Genomic DNA, 21,296 nt, shown 5'->3' with positions numbered 1-21,296 from the left:
TTTAACCCATATTAATCTGACCTATACACTCATTTAACTCCCAATACACCAGGTTACCGACTACTTGTTTGTCAGGTCACCTTTAAGAAAAAATAAATAATAAAATCAATAAAGCAACAATAATAACAGGTCCTTCATCCTTTTCAATCTTCATTCTCTTGTCTCCTCCATTACCAATCTTCAAACAACAAACACCCAAAACCACTGCTACTAAACCGCACCATAAATCTGCTCCACCATCACTGAACCCCATCAAATGAGGGTTTATAGAGAGATTGTTGAGGCGCAAAGGTGATTATTTAATAAATTTATGCGGCTAATCAATGGAAATTTATGTGGATAATGGTGGTTGTGGGAGAATTTGCAGCTCAATTTAGAGAGTGCAAGACATAAATAATCAATCAATTTGGGAAAATGGTGGAATGTCTCAGTTATCGTAAGCGTCATTGTTATGCCCCCAAATACAATCAACCTTGCATCGTCAAAACTCACGGTATTGCATTTTACAATCAAGCTAAGTTTTAACATTTCGATTTCCCCTTTTCTGATTTTGTGGATTTATATTTCAATTACTTAGAGTTGTAGTAGTTATACATTTTGATGGATAAATATTGTGTTTAATTTTGAGATTTAAGGTTTATGCTTAATATTAAGATTTGGGATTTGCAGGTATTGTTTATTATTGATTTCAGTTGTGCATTGTGATTATTGGAGAATGATAATGAAGAAGTAAGAAGAAGAAATGAATGAAGAGGAAATAGATCCAGGAAGAAGAAGAATAAGATAAAAGGGAGAAGTGATTTTCTGGGTTTTGTTTTTAATTTGGGAAAAGTTGAAAGAAGAAGATGAATTGGTTCAGTTTAGTGAAGAAGAACAAACGAAAATAGGGTCCATAGCCTTATGACTGGAAACTTTACAGGTTGTAACAGGTAAAAATTAGGGTAAGTTCAGTGAAAGATAAATGAGTGTATTGGTCGGATTAATATGGGTTAAAACATAGGTTGGATTAATATAAGAAGGAGAGGTATAGGTTGGATTATTCTTATGAAATAATCCTTGAAAAAATGCTGGGGCAATTACTAAAATCATGGAGCTAATTGAAGACGGACATATATATAAGTTGAAAACGGGTTAAATAATAGTCAAGTAGCTAGATAAGATCAGAGTAGAACACTACTCCTTAGGCATTTAACTTGTGACGGATATGTCCCTAGGCATATCTACCCACTCGGTTATTACAGAGATGTCTTGAGTCAATAATTTGATTTGGTGTTTGTTGCATGGTTAATTGTTTAACAAGGACCGAAGTTTGGTTGTTATTACTAACTCTTGTTATGCATTTGAAATTTGGTCTTGAAAATTTTGAAACTTTAATGTTCATGCGTAAATTCCGATTTTCGTGTTTAAAAACTTAGTTTAGTAAACTAATAGGGCTCAAGAATCTTGTCACGCTTAAGTTTTGATTCTTCCTTGTTAGTAACGACATGTATTACTTTGAATCAAAATTTCATCCCAAAATGGTGCCTAAAATCTTTTAGAATTTTAACTTAAAATGAATGATTTTGATCTTGCACTCAAAACATGATCCAATTGTTTTTTGTTACTTATTTTTCTTGATGTTGTATGGGTGTTATATTAAACTAGCAGTTTTGCTTTACAAATCGCCTCAAGTTTTGACATCTATGTTAGTTATACCGACAAATCTGATTTTTATACTTCATCCTTTATCTAATTATGTAAAGGAGCTTCAAATGTTGTTTAATGATGTTAAGTATGGTATTCAAATTTGAAAATTTTGTTTTAAAGTTTTCTTGAATTAATTGAATAATAAGATTTCACTTTTGTTAATAATGCTACGTATTGTCTTAAATCGAGAATCTTACCTTAAAATTTTGCACAAAATTTATATATACTAGGTAGTATCTTGCACTTCGCGCGGCCTGTTTTAAAATTTAATTATTATAATTGAAGAAAAATAACATAATTTCTATATAATCTTTAATATTTTTACTTATAAATAAAAAAAAATTAATTTTTCTCAAATTTAATTTTTTTAGGTTTAACTTCAATGTTTTAAAATAAAATACATACAGTTTTAATTAAAACTAGTAAGTGATAATTAATTATGCATGATCAACGTTTTATAAATTATTTTGTGACTGATCAAATATCATATTAATTAAAATAACATTTATTCGAATAATGCAACAATCTACATTAAGTTCTCAAATTATATCATTTTTCGATACGTTATGTTCCAAATCAATTAATATTTGTTCAAAATGATGTGAATATAATTTTATGTAATTTTTACTTTTTATGTATAACGTGTGATATTTATGTATCAAACATATAAAGTTCAAACTCAACTTATTCAAATGTTTTGATTGTGTCTTGCATGTGTTATGTGTCAAACATATCTATAAGAATTGCACCTTTTGTATTTTTAAATAACTATATATAAATGATGTTTAAGAGTTTACCTATAAATAAAATAGGTTAAACTTTCTCAAATAATATTTTCTGAGGTTTAATTTCAAAGTATTTAAAAGATAACATATAAAATATTTAACTAAAAGTACTATTTAGCTAGTCATAATCAATATTTATATTTGAAATATACCTATTTTAATTGAAGATATTAAAGAAAAATGTAACGTTTATTCTACTTTTTCATGTCGTTTGTACTAATATATTATTTAATAATCATTACTTTTGTTTGATTATTCAAATGTACTCGCGATCACTGTGTGCATACATACTCGTACACATACTCGTTATCAAAATTTTTAAACCTATCAAAATCTCATATGTATTCAATTTCTCGCAATATTATTTTTCATTCCCACATAAAAACTTATCTCTTAGTAGATTTTTTTTAAGATATATTTTTAAGAAATACAATGACTCTTCCAAATATATTTTTCTTAGGATTTAATGTTCTAAGTTTTATAACTTTCTCAAAATGTCTTTTTATGTAAACATAAAACATTATGAAACACTCACTTTAATCATCTCTACAAATCAAAGTATTTCAATGACTATAATGAAAATTATACTCAATCTGAAGCATTTTTCGCAATGAACGTAATTATTTACATTTTAGAATTTTTATCAAAATAATTTTTTTTAATAAATTTAGAATCAAATTACCGTAATTATTTAATGTAATTTTATAATAAAGTTTATTAAACTATAATTAATATTTTGCTGAGATTTGTACAACATTTATTATGTTTATATTTAATGTTCAGCTGTAATTAATACTTTTATTTAAAGCTGGGTTGACGAGTGGTACATCCACAGCATTTCAACCCAATTATATATATATATATATATATATATATATATATATATATATATATATATATATATATAGATAGATAGATAGATAGATAGATAGATAGAGAGAGAGAGAGAGAGAGAGAGAGAGAGAGAGAGAGAGAGAGAGAGAGAGAGAGAGAGAGAGAGAGAGAGTAAAGTTCTTATAAATCCACCATATGTTTTGAGTCCCTAAATCCTATCTCTTATCATTAGATCCTCCAATATGGATGGTTGAGATTGAAGACAACAAACACACTTAACACTAATGAGTTTCCTATACACTAATTATCAATGAGGATCCTCTGTCCCACTTTTGTGTCCCATTGTGTGTGCCACATCACTTACATTTCGACACATCACTTGTGGCAAAATAAAATATTACAATATATTTGTTAATTTGTTGAGGTGTTAGAAGCTAAGTGGTGTGACACACACAATGGGACACCAAATGGACAGAGGATCCTCATTGCACTAATTAATCCCACTTTCTCTCTCTAGCTTTAATTATACATTCACTAATTCATTATTATACACTTAACAAAAAAAGATCTTCTTATAGTTCAAAGTTTATACAAATTTTACGAATGTAATTCTAACAAAAAAAAGTGTAATTTTAACAAAAAGAAAGCGGTTTTGACGGATATTATTTTGAAATTTCAAATTTTGAAGCAAGTTTACGACAAATTTGAAATTTTGAAGCAATTTTACGTCAATTTTTGAGAAATATTTTTTTTTTCAAATTTTAACACAACTCATTGTAAATTGAGTGATTTATAACTTATAAGTGTAACTTTAGTCTTTTAGAAGTGTAACTTTAGTCAACTAAAGTGTAATTTTAGTCCATTAAAATGTAATTTTAGTCCATTAAATTGTAATTTTAGTCCAGAAGTGTAACTTTAGTCCATTAAATTGTAATTTTAGTCCCGAAGTGTAACTTTAGTCAACTAAAGTGTAATTTTAGTCCATTAAATTGTAATTTTAACCCATTGAGAGTATATCTCTAGTCTATATTCAATGTGTAACTTTAATCCATTGAGAGTGTAACTTTAGTCCTTTGATAGTGTAACTTTAGTCCATTGAGAGTATAAAATTTAGTCCTTGGTAGGGTACCCTTAATAGAGATAAGTGTAACTTTAACAGAAAAAAATGTAATTTTAATAGAAAAAAGTGTAATTTTAAAGATAAAAGTGTAATTTTAATGGAGAAAAGTATAACTTTAATAATAGATAAAAATGTAATTTTAACAGAAAAAAGTGTAATTTTAATAGATAAGAGTGTAATTTTAATGGAGAAAAGTATAACCTTAATAATAGAGAAAAATGTAACTTTAACAGAAAAAAGTGTAACTTTAATAGAAAAAAGTGTAACTTTAATGGAAAAAAGTGTAACTTTAATAATAGAGAAAAATATAACTTTAACAGAAAAATGTAACTTTAATAGAAAAAAGTGTAACTTTAATAGAAAAAAGTGTAACTTTAATGGAGAAAAGTGTAACATTAATGGAGAAAAGTGTAACTTTAATAATAGAGAAAAATATAACTTTAACAGAAAAAAATGTAACTTTAATAGAAAAAAGTGTAATTTTAATGGAGAAAAGTGTAACTTTAATAGAGAAGAATGTAATTTTAATATAGAAAACTATAATTTTAAGAAGTGTAACTTTAATAGAGAAAAGTGTAACTTAAATAAAGATAAAGATAAGTATAATCTTAACTTTACTAGAAGAAAAAAAATCAACAAATAAAGAAAAAATATGGAAAAAAAAATCTAGGTTTAACTTTTGAAAACTAGATCTAACTTTTTCATTTGTTTTTTTTTTAGAAAAAACTCAGATCTCCACCACCATCACAACAACAACACCAACACAACTTTTACTCGAAAAAAAATAAAAAAAGTTACAAGACTATAAAAAATTTAGTTTAAAAGGTTAAAAAATGAGATCTCACAAAATATAAATAAGATCTAAGAAAAAAATATAAAGGAAATTTGAAAAAAATATGTATAACAAGACTAATTTACAAGACATTTGAAGGGGAAAAAAACCAAAAATAAAAACACCCAAATTTGAAAAAAAAAAAAAAAAAACACCACACGTAGATCTGAGAAGACAGGAAGGAAAACGATAAAAAAAACAAAAAATAAGAAAACAAAAGACAGCAACAACAACGACATTCTACAACAAATTTATTGCCAAAAACCGAGATCTTAGATGAGAGGAGGAAGGAGGCGGCAGTGGTGGAGGAGAGGAGGGAGGCGTGGGCAGAAGGTGTGCCGCTTTTTTACGCAGGCAGGTGGCGGTTGGTGGGCTTGTGTGCCGGTTTTTGACGTGGACAAAAGGTGGTGGTGGTGTTGTCGGAATGGTGGAGGTGTGCCGTGAGTAGTGGTGGTGGTGGGGATGCGCGAGGAAGGTGTGGTGGTAGGTTGGGGTCGTGGGTGGTGGGCATGCGCGTGGGTGGTGGGCAGTGGAAGGGTGGTTGGGTGGCGTGAGGAAGGTGTGGTGGTAGGTCGGGGTCGTGGGTGGTGGCGTTAGTGGTTGTTGACGGAGTAGGAGAGGGTGAGGGTAAGTGATTTATTTGGGTTTTTATTTTTGGGGTTTTTGAGAGAGAAGTTGAGAGAAATGTGTGAAATGAGAGATAAGTGGATGAGTGGAAAAATGATATATGGTGATTTAGTGATTAATTAGGATAAATTAGTGAAGGTAGAGAGAGAGAGAGTGTAAATTAGCTAATTAATCCCCTTTTTTTTGCTTTCATCCTACCCCTCCATTTCTCTCATCCAATGGTCCTCAAGAGAACTTATGGACTCGCCCTTACAAGTCGGGTCAGTGGCATAGGCGCCAGAAGAGAAGGTAAAGGAGCTGAAAAACTCGAGGGTCAGCTCCTTGAAGGTCAAGGCACTCATGGTGACTAGTCCAGACATCCCCGTACCCCTCAAAATCTCAATAACAGTGTAATACTCCGTATTTATAAGTCTTAGGGTACTCTATCGAGTAGGCCTTACTCTGTCGAGTAAGGGTAAGTTGCGAAATAAAATAGTTTCTGACCTGTTGGGTACTCGATCGAGTAGCTGGGGTACTCGATCGAGTAAGGGGGTACTCGATCGAGTACCTTGGGTACTCGATCGAGTGTCCGGTTTTACGGGGAGTTTTCTCGGGTTTTGTTAATTATGCGATTAAGGTATTTAAGTTTCGTCGTCATTGTTTTAAATCACTTTTACAAAACCTAAATCCCTGTTTAAGAGAGAAAGCAACCAGTTCATCTTCCTAATCGCATTCTTAGCAATTCCGGAGTTCGACGGTCGATTCTTGTCGTTATTCGTATCGTTGAGTTCCTTGCGTCGAGGGTAAGATCTATGTACCCTTTTTATTGTTTTTCCCTTGTTTTGGTTAAACCCTAATTTAGAGATTGGGGGTTTTTGTGTGTAGTATGTGATGTGTAGCCTCTATGTGTTATATGATAGGAGGAGAGTTCGTAGAAGAGGCTTTTTGATACAAATTTGTTGATACCGATCTGTTGTGCTTTCCGGTAGGATTTCTACTCGCATTAGTCCCATAATGGGATATTGGTGATGTGTTGTATTTGGTTGTTTGATATAATGATTGTACCGTGTTTGTGGTTGTGATTGTTGTTGATGGTTCTCGAGATGCGTTCTCGGCTGAGTGGGGTCACTTGCGGGAGTGGCTTCACGCCCTAGTTTCGCCCTTCGTGGAACCCGCCACGGAAGGAGATGTGCACATTAATGGACAGGGTTATCGCTCACTGCTATGTGGAGCGGGGATTTGGTGGGTACGGCTGCGGTCCCCCACTGGCAGGGCTGGTCCAGTGGACAATCAGGATTGAGATGATGGGAATTGGTTGGCTGTGTGTGTGTGTGTGTGTGACAGTTAAGCTGTCTGTTTATCTTATTATTGTTATACATGTTCATTGTGTGATTAGTACGACCCGGTGTTGTTTTGTAAACTGCGGTGATCCATTCGGGATGGTGAGCGATATTGAGCAGGTGTTGAGATGAGTACTTGGGATAGCCGAGATGCCACGACATGATGATAGGAGTCTTCCGCCGTAGCCTTTAGTTTATTTACATTTCATTAGAAATACAGTCATTTTGAAATAATGTATCGTACTTTTGGTTTGGTTTTGAGGATTGTATCTATTCACTAAATTATTTATAATAAACATTGTTTCTTTATTGTTGTTTGATTATCATTGCCTCGGGTAACCGAGATGGTAATGTCTTCATACCCGAGTGGTCTGGTAAGGCACTTGGAGTATGGGGTGTTACAAATGGTATCGAGCGACGATCCCGAAACCCGTAACCAATGAACTTAATGAACATAGGGAGTCAATTAAAATGAACCCGGGGTAAAAGTTGTAGGAGCTAGTGCAAAGGCTTGGGAGACGTCCTAAAGTCGCAGGGGTCGCCCTACAACTTTGAACCGGTCACATGGGGGAAGTGTTTGTCGAGTCGTATGTGTGTTTGGTTAACTGGGTTACGAATGTGATGGAATGCGTTAATTGTTGAATGTTGAAGTAGAAAGTTGAGCATGTGAAAGAAAATGGTGATATGAGGAAACTTGTTGATGAGATGATAACATGTTGGATGATTTACAATGTGGCATTTAATAATATGATGAAATGATTTCGTGGATAGTAGAAAAGATGCGTAGTATGCTTATTATGATATAATGTGGTTTATAAAGTTTAGCATGTTAGCATATGACGTAACATGCGGGTAGCTTCTATGAATTAGTGTTACTCGATCAAGTGAGACTGACTCGATCGGGTGGGTTTTTGGCGATTTGGAGTCCAGAATCGAGTTTTGGGGCACTCGATCGAGTAACTAGGGGTACTCGATCGAGTAGGGGGTCACTCGATCGAGTAGCCTAGATACTCGATCGAGTAGGTAAGAGATCAGAAGGTCTGTTTGGGTTCTGGAGTTTGGGTACTCGATCGAGTACGTGGGGCACTCGATCGAGTAGCCCGTTACTCGATCGAGTGTGTTTGGGAACTCGATCGAGTGGGTTCTGGGCAGCGTGTTTTCGTGTTTTGAGGTTTAGTACGTGTGTTTATGTTTACCCTTTCTTATATAGCTTCAAGATGCCGCCCAAGAGAACTGCTTTGTATGCGAGAGCTGAGCTTATGACCGTGGATGACATCGTTAAGATGTTAGAGCACCAGGATGCTCTTACTGAGACCCTGAAGAGAGTGAATGAGGACAAGGATAAGAATAAGGAGAAGGAGGTTGATCATTCCAAAATCAGCCTCTATATTGCGAGGTTTAACCCGAAAGAGTACAAGGGAGTTGGGGAGCCTAACCTACTTGATAGTTGGCTGAGAGAGATGGAGAACATCTTAGACTTGGTTCATTGTCCTGATGAGATGAGAGTGGAACAGGCTGCGTTCTATCTGAAGGAGGCAGCAGGCAAGTGGTGGGATTCAGTGAAGGTGAGTGCTAAGGAAATATATACCAACCAAGGCTTACCTGCTATACCTTGGGAGGAGTTTCGTAGGGCTGTGAGAAAGGAGTTTGTACCGGAACATGTGAGGAGTAAGTTGAGAGAAGAGTTTGATGGTTTTAAGATGACTGCTAAGATGTCTGTGGCTGAGTACTACAGGCTGTTCAATGAGAAGTCTAGGTATGCTGAGGACATGGGTTTGAGTGAGGAGAATTTGGCATTGAGGTTTGAGAGGGGGTTGACCACCAAGATTATGGATAAGTTACCCGTGGGGATCCTTACTGATGTTAAGGAAGCTTATGAGAGGGCTGGGAGAGCGGAGAGGTTGGTGGAGATGGCTCAGGAGAGGTCAGGTGGTGAAAAGAGGAAGTCTGAGAGCGAGGGTGGTGGCCAATCGAATCACAAGAAAGGCAACCACAATCAGTCTAAAGGATTTTCTTCCGGGTCCGGTTTAGTGCTTTGGGCTTCCTTTGGGCGTGGCCGTGGAAGTGTGAGTAATAGTTGGGGAGTGACCTGCTATAGTTGCGGTGGTGTAGGCCACAAGAGACATGAGTGCACAAGTGCACCGGGATCCTTTCAGAGACCTGCACAGAGCTTCGCGAGCAACAGACCGACTGGATCATGGCCAAACCGGGGAAGTCAGAGTTACCAGAGTGGAGGCAACCGCAACGGCGGTAATTCTTATCAGAAAACACCGACGAACAACAACAACAATCAAGGGTCGGGTGCTAAGCCGACCGCATCACCAAGATCTTGTTCGGGAGGCGGACGAAGACCGGTGGCAAGTTATTCATGATGGAGAAGAAGGCGGTGAGGAAGATGCGCATGTTATCACCAGTACATTCCTTGTTAATGGTATTCCTACCTTTGTTTTGTTCGATTCGGGGGCTTCTCGGTCGTTTGTGTCTTGAGTCATGTTAAACAGTTGGGTTTGAGAGTATATGAATCATTAGTGAGCAAGTTTTCATACCTTGAGTGAGTCCAGTATCGTGTGGGAGGTTGTTTAGAGATGTATCTTTGATAGTTGGGCAAGTTGATTTCCCTGTAGACTTGCTAGAGTTTCCTTTTAACGGTTTTGAGATGATAGTTGGGATGAATTGGTTAGGAAAGTATAAAGTTAAGATAGACTGTCATCAAAAGAAAGTGTCCTTAAGAGGTCCAAAGGGTGTTAGTGTGTCTTATCGTGGGTTTCTAGTCAAACCCAAAGTTAAGTTGATTGCAAATTACCTTGAAGTCTTATCCGAGGAAGGGATGTCCTTTGATCCTGTGCCATGTGAGAGATGACCGGATAGAGATTCCGACGATTGATGAGATACCGGTGGTGGGAGAGTTTGCAGATGTTTTTCCGGAGGAGATTCCGGGGTTGCCACCGAAGAGGGAGATAGATTTCACCGTCGAGTTGAAGCCAGGGACGGGGCCGATCTCTAAGGCACCGTACCGTATGGGTCCTAAGGAGATGGAGGAGCTTAGAAAGCAGTTGGATGATCTGATAGAGAAGGGATACATTAGACCAAGTGTATCGCCGTGGGGAGCACCAGTTCTTTTCGTGAAGAAGAAAGATGGGAGTTTGAGGTTATGCATAGATTACAGGGAGCTGAACCGTGTGACGATAAAGAACAAGTACCCTTTGCCAAGGATAGATGACCTGTTTGACCAGTTGAGCGGTGCAACAATCTTTTCTAAGATTGATTTGAGGTCAGGGTACCATCAGGTGAAGATTAGAGAGGTGGACATACCAAAGACAGCTTTCACGTCAAGGTATGGCCATTATGAGTATGTGGTGATGCCGTTTGGGTTGTCTAATGCGCCGGCAGTGTTTATGGATTTGATGAATAGAATCTTGACGCAGTTCTTGGACCAGTTTGTAGTGGTGTTTATCGATGATATCTTAGTCTACTCTAAGACTAAGGAGGAGCATGAGGAGCATCCGAGGATCGTGTTGCGGACTTTGAGGGACCATGAGTTGTATGCTAATTTGTCCAAGTGTGAGTTCTGGTTAGAGAAAGTTGCTTTTCTGGGGCATGTGATCTCTAAAGATGGGGTAGTTGTGGATCCGGCGAAGATTGAGGCAGTGACAAAGTGGGAAGCACCAAAGAATGTTGCTGAGGTTAGGAGTTTCTTGGGTTTAGCTGGATCCTACAGACGGTTCGTGAAAGATTTCTCCAAGATAGCTAGACCGATGACAGCGTTGATGAGGAAAGAGAACAGGTTTCGTTGGGATGAGAGTTGTGAGACGGCGTTCCGGACATTAAAGGAGCGTTTGACCACGCTCCCGTCCTAGCATTGCCTGAAGGGAGCAAGAATTTTGAGGTTTATACAGATGCCTCGAAGAATGGGCTGGGATGTGTGTTAATGCGAGAATGGTAAAGTGATTGCCTATGCTTCCGGGCGCAGTTGAAGCCTTATGAGGAGAATTACCCTACTCATGATCTGGAGTTGGGTGCAGTGGTGTTTGCTCTCAAGATTTGGAGACATTACCTTTATGGAGCAATCTTTAAGGTATTTTCTGATCACAAGAGTCTTAAGTACATCTTCACGCAGAAGGAGTTGAACATGAGACAGAGGAGGTGGATGGAGTTGATTGGCGACTACGACATGGAAATCATCTACCATGAAGGGAAGGCCAATGTTGTTGCTGATGCTTTGAGTAGGAAGAGTGTACATTCCTTGTGTACAAATTTCTATCTTTGATGAGGTTGAGGGATGAGGTAGCGAGCTTTGGGATACATATGATGCGAAAGGAGATGCCATGGGTGATATGACAAGACATCCGGAGTTTTATGATGATATTCGGGATAAGCGGGCTTTGGATCCTAAGATAGTGGAGTGGAGAGCCGGAGTAGAGAAAGGGACAGTGTCCCGGTTTTCTATTCATACAGATGGTAGTTTGAGGTTTGATGGTAGGTGGTGTGTTCCTAATGATGAGGAGTTGAAAAAGACGATCATGACAGAGGCGCATTGCACACCATATTCAGTTCATCCAGGTGGAGACAAGCTATACAAGGATTTGAAGAAAACGTTTTCGTGGCCTGGGATGAAGAGAGAGACAGCTGAGTTTGTGTCCCGTTGTTTGACATGCCAGAGAGTTAAAGGGGAACAGAGACGACCACAAGGTAAGATTCAGTCTTTAGAGGTGCCTGAGTGGAAGTGGGAATCCATTTCCATGGATTTCATTGTGGGTTTGCCTAAGAGTCAACAAGGTAACAACATGATTTGGGTAATAGTGGATCGTCGACCAAGTCACTCACTTTGTTCCAATGAAAGATACATGGACTAAGGCACAATTGGCTATGGCCTATCGAAAGAACGTGCTTAAGTTACATGGAGTCCCTAAGGACATAGTGTCCGACAGAGATGCGAGGTTTATATCGAGGTTTTGGAAAGAGTTGCGAGAATCGTTGGGAACAACTTTGAAGATGAGTACAAATTTCATCCTGCGACAGACGGCACGGCAGACGAGAGAACAATCAAGACTCTTGAGGATATGTTGCGAGCTTGTGTGATGGATTTTGGTGGTAGCTGGGAGCAGAGGTTGGACTTGATAGAGTTTTCTTACAATAACACTATCACACCAAAGATAGGTATGGCACCGTTTGAGGCTTTGTATGGGAGGAGGTGTAGGAGTCCAATCTGTTGGGACGACAAAGTCTTTGAGGCAAAGGGTTCTAGGACCAGAGATGGTGGAACAGATTAAGATGATCAGGGAAAGGATGAGAGCAGCTCAGGACAGGTAAAAGAGTTATGCAGATCTACATCGCCGGGATATAGAGTTTCAAGTTGGGGACAAGGTTCTTTTGAAAGTTTCTCCTATGCGTGGGGTTATGAGATTTGGGAAGAAAGGCAAGCTAAGTCAGAAGTTTATAGGGCCTTATGAGATCTTAGAGCGAGTTGGGGAAGTTGCTTATCGTCCGGCTTTACCAAATTGCTGTTAGAGAGAGTGCATAATGTGTTTCATGTATCGCACCATTTCTGAGTATGTGAGTGACCCGTCACATGTGTTAGAGGCAGAGAGCTTAGAGCTAGATGAGTCCTTATCATATCTTGAGGTGCCTAAGCAGATTCTAGACCGAAAGGTTAGAAAGACTAGGAGTGGTGAGACAATTTTGCTTAAGATCCTTTGGTCTAACCACGAGACCGAGGAAGCTACATGGGAGCCAGAGGAAGCTATGAAAGAGCGTTACCCTTTCCTCTTTGATCAGGTATGTATGGTTACGGGGACGTAACCTTGTTTCTTTTAGGGGGGTAGGAGATGATCGCGAGCAGTTTTAAGAGTTTTATACACCTTTTATATGTAGAGTCGGTATGTTTGTCGGGATGAGTTGGGTTAGTATCATGTTTTATGTTAAATTTTTGTTTGGCTTTTGAGTCGGGAATGTTGTGGGAGTACCTTTGTTTAGTAGTGGTTTGAACTTCGGGGACGAAGTTCCTTTTAAGGAGGGAAGACTGTAATACTCCGTATTTATAAGTCTTAGGGTACTCTATCGAGTAGGCCTTACTCTGTCGAGTAAGGGTAAGTTGCGAAATAAAATAGTTTCTGACCTGTTGGGTACTCGATCGAGTAGCTGGGGTACTCGATCGAGTAAGGGGGTACTCGATCGAGTACCTTGGGTACTCGATCGAGTGTCCGGTTTTACGGGGAGTTTTCTCGGGTTTTGTTAATTATGCGATTAAGGTATTTAAGTTTCGTCGTCATTGTTTTAAATCACTTTTACAAAACCTAAAACCCTGTTTAAGAGAGAAAGCAACCAGTTCATCTTCCTAATCGCATTCTTAGCAATTCCCGGAGTTCAGACGGTCAGTTCTTGTCGTTATTCGTATCGTTGAGTTCCTTGCGTCGAGGGTAAGATCTATGTACCCTTTTTATTGTTCTTCCCTTGTTTTGGTTAAACCCTAATTTAGAGATTGGGGGTTTTTGTGTGTAGTATGTGATGTGTACCCTCTATGTGTTATATGATAGGAGGAGAGTTCGTAGAAGAGGCTTTTTGATACAAATTTGTTGATACCGTCTCCGATCATTGTTGTGCTTTCCGCAGTAGGATTTCCTACTCGGTATTAGTCCCATAATGGGATATTGGTGATGTGTTGTATTTGGTTGTTTGATATAATGATTGTACCGTGTTTGTGGTTGTGATTGTTGTTGATGGTTCTCGAGATGCGTTCTCGACTGAGTGGGGTCACTTGCGGGAGTGGCTTCACGCCCTAGTTTCGCCCTTCGTGGAACCCGCCACGGAAGGGGATGTGCACATTAATGGACAGGGTTATCGCTCACTGCTATGTGGAGCGGGGATTTGGTGGGTACGGCTGCGGTCCCCCACTGGCAGGGCTGGTCCAAAGTGGACGATCGGGATTGAGATGATGGGAATTGGTTGGTCATGTGTGTGTGTGTGACAGTTAAGCTGTCTGTTTATCTTATTATTGTTATACATGTTCATTGTGTGATTAGTACTGACCCCGGTGTTGTTTTGTAAACCTGCGGTGATCCATTCGGGGATGTTGAGCAGATATTGAGCAGGGGTTGAGATGAGTACTGGGATAGCTGGGATGCCACGACATGATGATAGGAGTCTTCCGCTGTAGCCTTTAGTTTATTTACATTTCAGTTAGAACAGTCATTTTGAAATAATGTATCGTACTTTTGGTTTGGTTTTGAGGATTGTATCTATTCACTAAATTATTTATAATAAACATTGTTTCTTTATTGTTGTTTGATTATCATTGTCTCGGGTAACCGAGATGGTAATGTCTTCATACCTGAGTGGTCCTGGTAAGGCACTTGGAGTATGGGGGTGTTACAAACAGGCTCGTAAATACCAAGCCTATCAAGTGACTGACGGCATAAAAATTTAGTAGACAGAAAATCACAGCTCGCTAAATCAAAGAAACGAGTACGATGAATAGCATTAACGAAAATTACTTCGGGATAATCGGGGTGCGGGTCAAGTGAATCATCCACTCGGATGGTGACTCGGCCAGCGAGCGGCCAGCAGAAGGTGTAGCTCGTCCGCGACCCCACCTTCTAGTACCTGAAGAAGAAGCCCGTCCAGTAGCGGGACGAGGTACTAGAGTGGCCCCCGTAGGCAACGGATGACCGGTGACCACGCAGCAGGGGTGGTCACCGTACCAGAAGTGCTAGTTGTGGCTGCAGCAGTAGAAGCAGTAGAGACAGAAACAGAGGCAGAGCTAGCTGAGACAGAGACTGAAGTCGACACAGAGGTAGAAGCGGAGCTAGCCGTGACAGAAACGGAACTAGCAGCAGTAGCAGAGGTAGCACCAGCAGTAACAACAGGTGAAACAGGGGACGTAGCAGTGGTACTAACAGTAGGAACGACGGTGGTGACAACAGGGACCACCGTCTCAGTCGAGGATGGAACTACAGTCGATCTAGTCGAAGGCAGTGAACTGCTTTCCATCCTAATCAAGTAAGCAATGGGGAATAATAAGCAATTGAATCAATAAACCGCAAAAAACCCCAATTTAATCGGAATTTCGAATTGAAACCGCAAACCCTATACCCTAATTACTCTATAATTACGAAATAAAGCAATCAATTAACAAAGAGCTAAAGGGTAAACTTACTTGATGACGAAACCCACAAGACAAACAAGAGAATCGACAAAAATTTATGTAAATAACGGATTTTTGAATGAAAAACCCGCAAACCCTAATTCCCAAATTCAACCGCAACAAGGACGAAATTCAACGGGAAAATAGAGGACAAGTGTCGGTATGCTAGCAAGGATGAGTATGTGGGTGTTGGATTTGGCAAAGGGGCAAAGATTATGGAGGTTTTGGAGTTCTTATTGCACGAAAGGGAAGACAAAATGAAGAAAAAAATAGAATGAAGAAAAATAGAAGTTAAAGGGGTACTTCCTGCGTGTAGTCTTCAATTTCACTCGATCGAGTGGAAATCACTCGATCGAGGAGTCTGGCCTTCATTCTGCTCGATCGAACAGAATTCTACTCGATCGAGAACTCCAACTTCCATTTCATCTGTACCTGCAGTAAGGACAACAGACGAATGTTCCTCCTTTTCGCTCTCAGTCTGAGGCGGAGGGATTACAATAGCAGCACAAAACTCAACATTCTTAGCCGAAGTGTCTATATCTGAGTCGATAGAGGATAGGGCATTGCAAGATTGAGCTTGCATGAGAGCCCTACGATATTTAGATTGATGAAAAATCAATTCTTCATCTCCTACCTGAAACGTAAGTGTCTTACCCCCGACATCGATCACTGCGCGAGCAGTGAATAAAAATGGTCTCCCTAAAATAATAGGGGTATGAGTGTCCTCGGGAATATCAAGCACTACGAAGTCTACGGGAATAAAGAATCTCCCGATTTTGACAGGTATGTCCTCTATAACTCCTAACGGCCGTGATATACTATGGTCGGCCATCTGTACGGTCATATTAGTGCAATTGAATTCGGTCAAACCAAGTCTCTTAGCGAGAGACAAAGGTAAGATGGTCACGCTATCACCAAGATCGCATAGCGCGTTGTTAATCAAATGGGTTCCTATATGACACGGAATCGAGAAACTACCCGGGTCTGATTGTTTAGGTGGCAACTTATTTTGAACTAGGGCAATCCGTACCTCAGTTAAAGCTACCGTCTCATGATCGTTTATGTGCCTCTTACGCGACAAATTTTCTTTCATAAACTTTAAGTAAGAGGGTACCTGTGTCAGCAACTCGGCGAACGGAACAGTAACCCGTAGGCTTTTCAGGAGCTCGGCAAATTTACCGAACTGTTGATTGGCTTTAGTGCTCTGTAATCGCCTTGGGAAGGGCACCGTAATAGGAATCTCGAGCCCTTTGTTTCTCTCTTCCAATGTCTCAGCAGGTTCAAGCTCTTTTTCACTCGATCGAGTCTTTTTACCTCTCGATCGAGTCTTTCCAGGTGATATTTCACTCGATCGAGCATTTCCAGCCTCTCAACCGAGTTCCTTAATAGCAACAGTGTTCGATCGAGGCACATTTCCCCTCAATCGAACAGATTCTTCAATATTTTTACTCGATTGAGTGGTTTGGACCTCTCGATCAGTTCCTTCATTATCCAGACTACTCGATCGAGTAACAATTCCTTTCGATCGAGTTGTAATACTCCGTATTTATGGTCTTGGGGGTACTCTATCGAGTAGCCCTTACTCTGTCGAGTAAGGGTATGTTGCAGAATAAAATAGTTTCTGACCTGTTGGGCACTCGATCGAGTAGTCAGGGCACTCGATCGAGTAATCGAAGGCTACTCGATCGAGTACCTTGGGTACTCGATCGAGTGTCCTGGTTTCGGGGAGTTTTCTCGGGTTTTGTTAATTACGCGATTAAGGTATTTAAACCAATTCGTCTTTGTTCTAAATCACTTTTTACAAAACCTAAAACCTGTTTAAGAGAGAAAGCAACTTGTCTTCTTCCTAATCGCGCTCTTGACAATTCCCGGAGTTCAGACGGTCAGTTTGCATCGTAGTTCGTGTCGTTGGATTCCTTGCGTCGAGGGTAAGCTTCTAATACAATTTATATAATGTTTTGTTAAGATTAGTGAAACCCTAATTTAGGAATTGGGGGTTTTTATGAATAGTAATTGAATAGTAGTATCTATGTGTTGTATGGTAGGAGGAGAGTTCATAGAAGAGGCGTTTTGAGACAAATTGAGATACCGTCTGCGTGTTGTGCTTTCCAGGTAGGATTTCCTACTCAGTATTAGTCCCATAATGGGATATTGGTGATGTGCTGTAGTTAGTTGTTTGATATGATGATTGTGATTGTGATTGTGATTGTGGTTGTGTTAGTTGATGGTTCTCGAGATGCGTTCTCGGCTGAGTGGGGTCACTTGCGGGAGTGATCTCACGCCCTAGTTTCGCCCTTCGTGGAACCCGCCACGAAAGGGGATGTGCACATTAATGGACAGGGTTATCGCTCGTACGATGAGCGGGGCTTAGGTGGGAACGGCAGTGCGGTCCCCATCGGCGGGCTGGGTCCAGTGGACGATCGGTGATTGAGACGGTTGGTTGGATGTGCGTGTGTGTGTGTGTGGCGGTTCAAATTTGTCTGTTTGTCTTATTGTTGTTATCTATTTTGATTGTGTGATTAGTAATCGACCGGTGTTGTTTTGTAAAACCTGCGGTGATCCATTCGGGGATGGTGAGCGAGATATTGAGCGGTATAGAGATGATATTGGGATAGCTGGGATGGCCACGACATGACGATAGAGTCTTCCGTTTGTAGTTTAGTTTTATTTACATTTCGATTGAGAAATGAGACCGTTTGGAATAATGTATTGTACTTTCAGTTTGGTTTCGAGGATTGTACTTATTCATTAAATTACTTATAATAAATGTTGTTTCTGTTTTGTCTATTTGATTATCATACCTCGGGCAACCGAGATGGTGATGTCTTCATACCTGAGTGGTCCTGGTAAGGCACTCGGAGTATGGGGGTGTTACACGAGTAGTTTCAACATGATTTCTACTCGATCGACCACCTGAAATCAGTCGATCGAGTATTTCCTTTGTACTCCGCATATTTTCAGCGACAGATGACTGTTCATCCTCCATAATAGCATCCCTCGGGTATGAAATGTCCTTATCAGCTGACAATTTTGTTCCTTCGTAGGAACGACCACTTCGCAAATTAATCAAGTTAATCGTCTCATGTGGATTCTTCTCGGATTGAGATGACAAATGACCCGATTTTCTTGTGGATTGGCTCGCGGCCAACTGAGCAACTTGGGTTTCAAGTGACTTGATCGAAGCTTCCTTCTGTTGGTCACTCATCTGCCATTGATTTGTCAACGACTGAAGCATTGACTTTAACTCAGCTAGCTCACTTACCCCACTTGAAGATGATGCTCTTTGGTTCGATGGAGGAAAAGAAGGAGGCTTTTGGAAGCCTTGTTGAGCCTTGTGAGGAGGGACATAAGGTTGTTGCTGCTGCGGTGGAGGAGTGGGATTAAGAACATTCTGACTTGTCCACCTCAAATTGGGATGAACCCCCCTTGATTATTGTAATAGGAACCTCCTCCTTGCCTATATTACTGAAAGGCAAGGACTTGTTCCTTCTCAGTCAGACAGTCAATAGCAGTATGACCGTCATTGCTTCCACATCTTTCACATGTGACAGTTTCCTATCTAGTCAACAGAAGAACCGTTTGTTGATCTCCAGCAAATTGCAGCTCCAATCTATCAAACCGAGCATTCATGGCTTCCAGCTGGGCCACAACTGCCTTATCAACCGAATGGACCATTCGAATACCGTCCTGTGGGTTCCCATATTCAGCACAATGGGTCGCCATCTCCTCAATAATGCCCCATCCCTTATCATCATCAATGTTCTTTTGAAATCTCCCATTAGATGAGGCGTCAAGTATAGCTCTGTGGTCATCGCACAACCCATTGTAGAACTGGTTGCACAAGAACCACTGATCAAAACCATGGTGAGGAAGAGACCTCACCAACTTCTCGAACCGGCACCAAGCTTCATAGAAAGTCTCATCAGGTGCCTGCTTGAAACTAGTAATCTTACCCCTCAGCTGATTAGTGCGTTGTGGAGGGAAGTATCTTTTGTAGAAGGCAAGTGCGAGAGTCTCCCAGTTGGTGATACCAGCAGCAGTCCGGTCAAGATCAATCAGCCACTCACGGGCTGAGTCAGTCAGAGAAAAAGGAAAAAGCACTTCCTTTATCTTGTCTTGTGTTACTCCCTTAGTGGCGGGAATAGTAGAGCAATAGTCAGTAAAGACTTCCATATGCTTTCGCGGATCTTCACACGCCACACCTCGGTACAGATTTTTTTCCACCAGATTTATGTAAGACGGACGGATATCGAGAGTGTTACCGTCCTCAGTCCTGAGATTGAAACCTTTAGGAATCGAGGATGCTTTGGGCTCCGAGTGACTTGCAATGATAGGCATCTTTACTGGCTTGTTGGAAGAAATGAGATTGTCTTCTTCAAAAGACGGTTCTTCTGCAAATAAGAAGTGTTGTAGCTTGGGTTCGAAAGTACTCAAGTCTTCCTTTCGAATTTCTCTTTGCAGACGGAGTCTATGTCGAAACAGTCTTTCTGGCTCAGGATTAGCTGGAACTAAATCTGACCTGTTTGACCTGGGCATACACAACACTGAAACAAATAAGTGAGAACTGTCTCAAGGAATAAAAATTCCCTGAGACGGAAAGAAATAAACGAAAACAAAAACAGATAGGGCTATTGCCTCCCCTGCAACGGCGCCAAAATTTGATACTGTCGTTTTGTACCAAAAATAAACCTAATTAAAACTAACAAAGAAGCTAGTGATAAGCAGGGTCGATCTCCACAGGGAGGCAAGATATCTGTTAAAGGTCCGTCTATTAAGTCACAAAATGGGGGGATTCATTTTGGTTTCTAAACTAATAAAGGATTAAAGGCAAGAGAAATTAATTAAGAGCAATAAAAGTGAGAGAATTGTAAATGAGATGATCAAATAGAGAAAGCATGCCAGGATTTCGGTTCACCATGGTAGTCTATCAACTCAGCTGCAAATAGCCCAGACAATCTACTGTGAGAGGGATACAAGAAAGGTCCTTCCGATCCACTTTATATCCTAGATTTCCACTAACTTAACTTCCGTCCGCATTAGGGTAGTCTACTGTTCATAGCAGGTTATTTAATCCAATCTTCCGATCCAGGAGTAAATTTAACTAGATTAAAGGTAACTTAGAAGCGTGCACTCAACTAAGTCGATATTACAGTTAAATTGCTATGGGTACAGGTTCTCACAAATAAATCATCTAGTCTATTCGCTACATCGTCACAATCCTACCATGGATTCCCTAATCCCGATATAAGAGAAATTAGCTACTCATATTACTAATGGCGTCAACAATAATAATAATGAATATACTAATGAAAGGCATGGTAAAACAACAATAATTATGCATAAACTAAATTAGGGCAGAATTAATACGAAGAGAGAACAAGGATTAGAGCAAACAAATAAATAGATTAAGATTAAGGAAGAAGAGTGATTACAATCTCAAGCAATCCGGCGTAAAGAACAATCCAGTATTCAAGCAAGAGATTAAAGAGAAAGTTTAACAGTAGAGAGTATGAAAAAAGAGATTAGAGAGTTCTAAGATGAAAAAGCATCCTAATGACCTAATTAGCGAAAGCTTAAATAGGAAAATAAAAGGTTTAACGAAATAAAACTAATCACGGGTCACTAAAAGCCCGCGTGAAACTAAAACCTCTCGATCGAGTGATATAAAACCACTCGATCAAGGTCTTCATCAGCTAATCCTCTCGATCGAGCCAAAATACCTCTCGATCGAGGACATCCAAAAATCAGCATTTCGATTGAGTAACTAAAAGTACTCGATCGACCTCTCGTGTCCTCCAAACCACTCGATCGAACCAAAAGACTTCTCGATCAAGTGCTTTTCTTTATATCAACCTCTCAAGTTGACTCTGACTGCTTTGTTAACCACCCTTCACGCACTCCAAGGCATAATTCTCGCTCTAACATTCTCGTCTCCTCAATAATGCATGCTAAA

At 39.6% G+C, this 21,296-nt stretch overlaps 1 non-coding gene across 1 annotated transcript; it reads left to right on the top strand.

Moving 5' to 3' along the window:
* The first annotated feature begins 19,199 nt into the window (after positions 1-19,199).
* On the top strand, positions 19,200-19,305 carry LOC141653975 (small nucleolar RNA R71). The gene has a single exon (XR_012547560.1). It is a non-coding gene; the product is annotated as a small nucleolar RNA R71 (small nucleolar RNA).
* The last annotated feature ends 1,991 nt before the right edge of the window (positions 19,306-21,296 follow it).

This window comes from Silene latifolia, chromosome 4, assembly GCF_048544455.1.
Source record: "Silene latifolia isolate original U9 population chromosome 4, ASM4854445v1, whole genome shotgun sequence".
NCBI classification, from domain to species: Eukaryota; Viridiplantae; Streptophyta; class Magnoliopsida; order Caryophyllales; family Caryophyllaceae; genus Silene; species Silene latifolia.
Note: the sequence above shows the minus strand (reverse complement) of the source record. Positions and strands in the feature narration are given on the sequence as shown.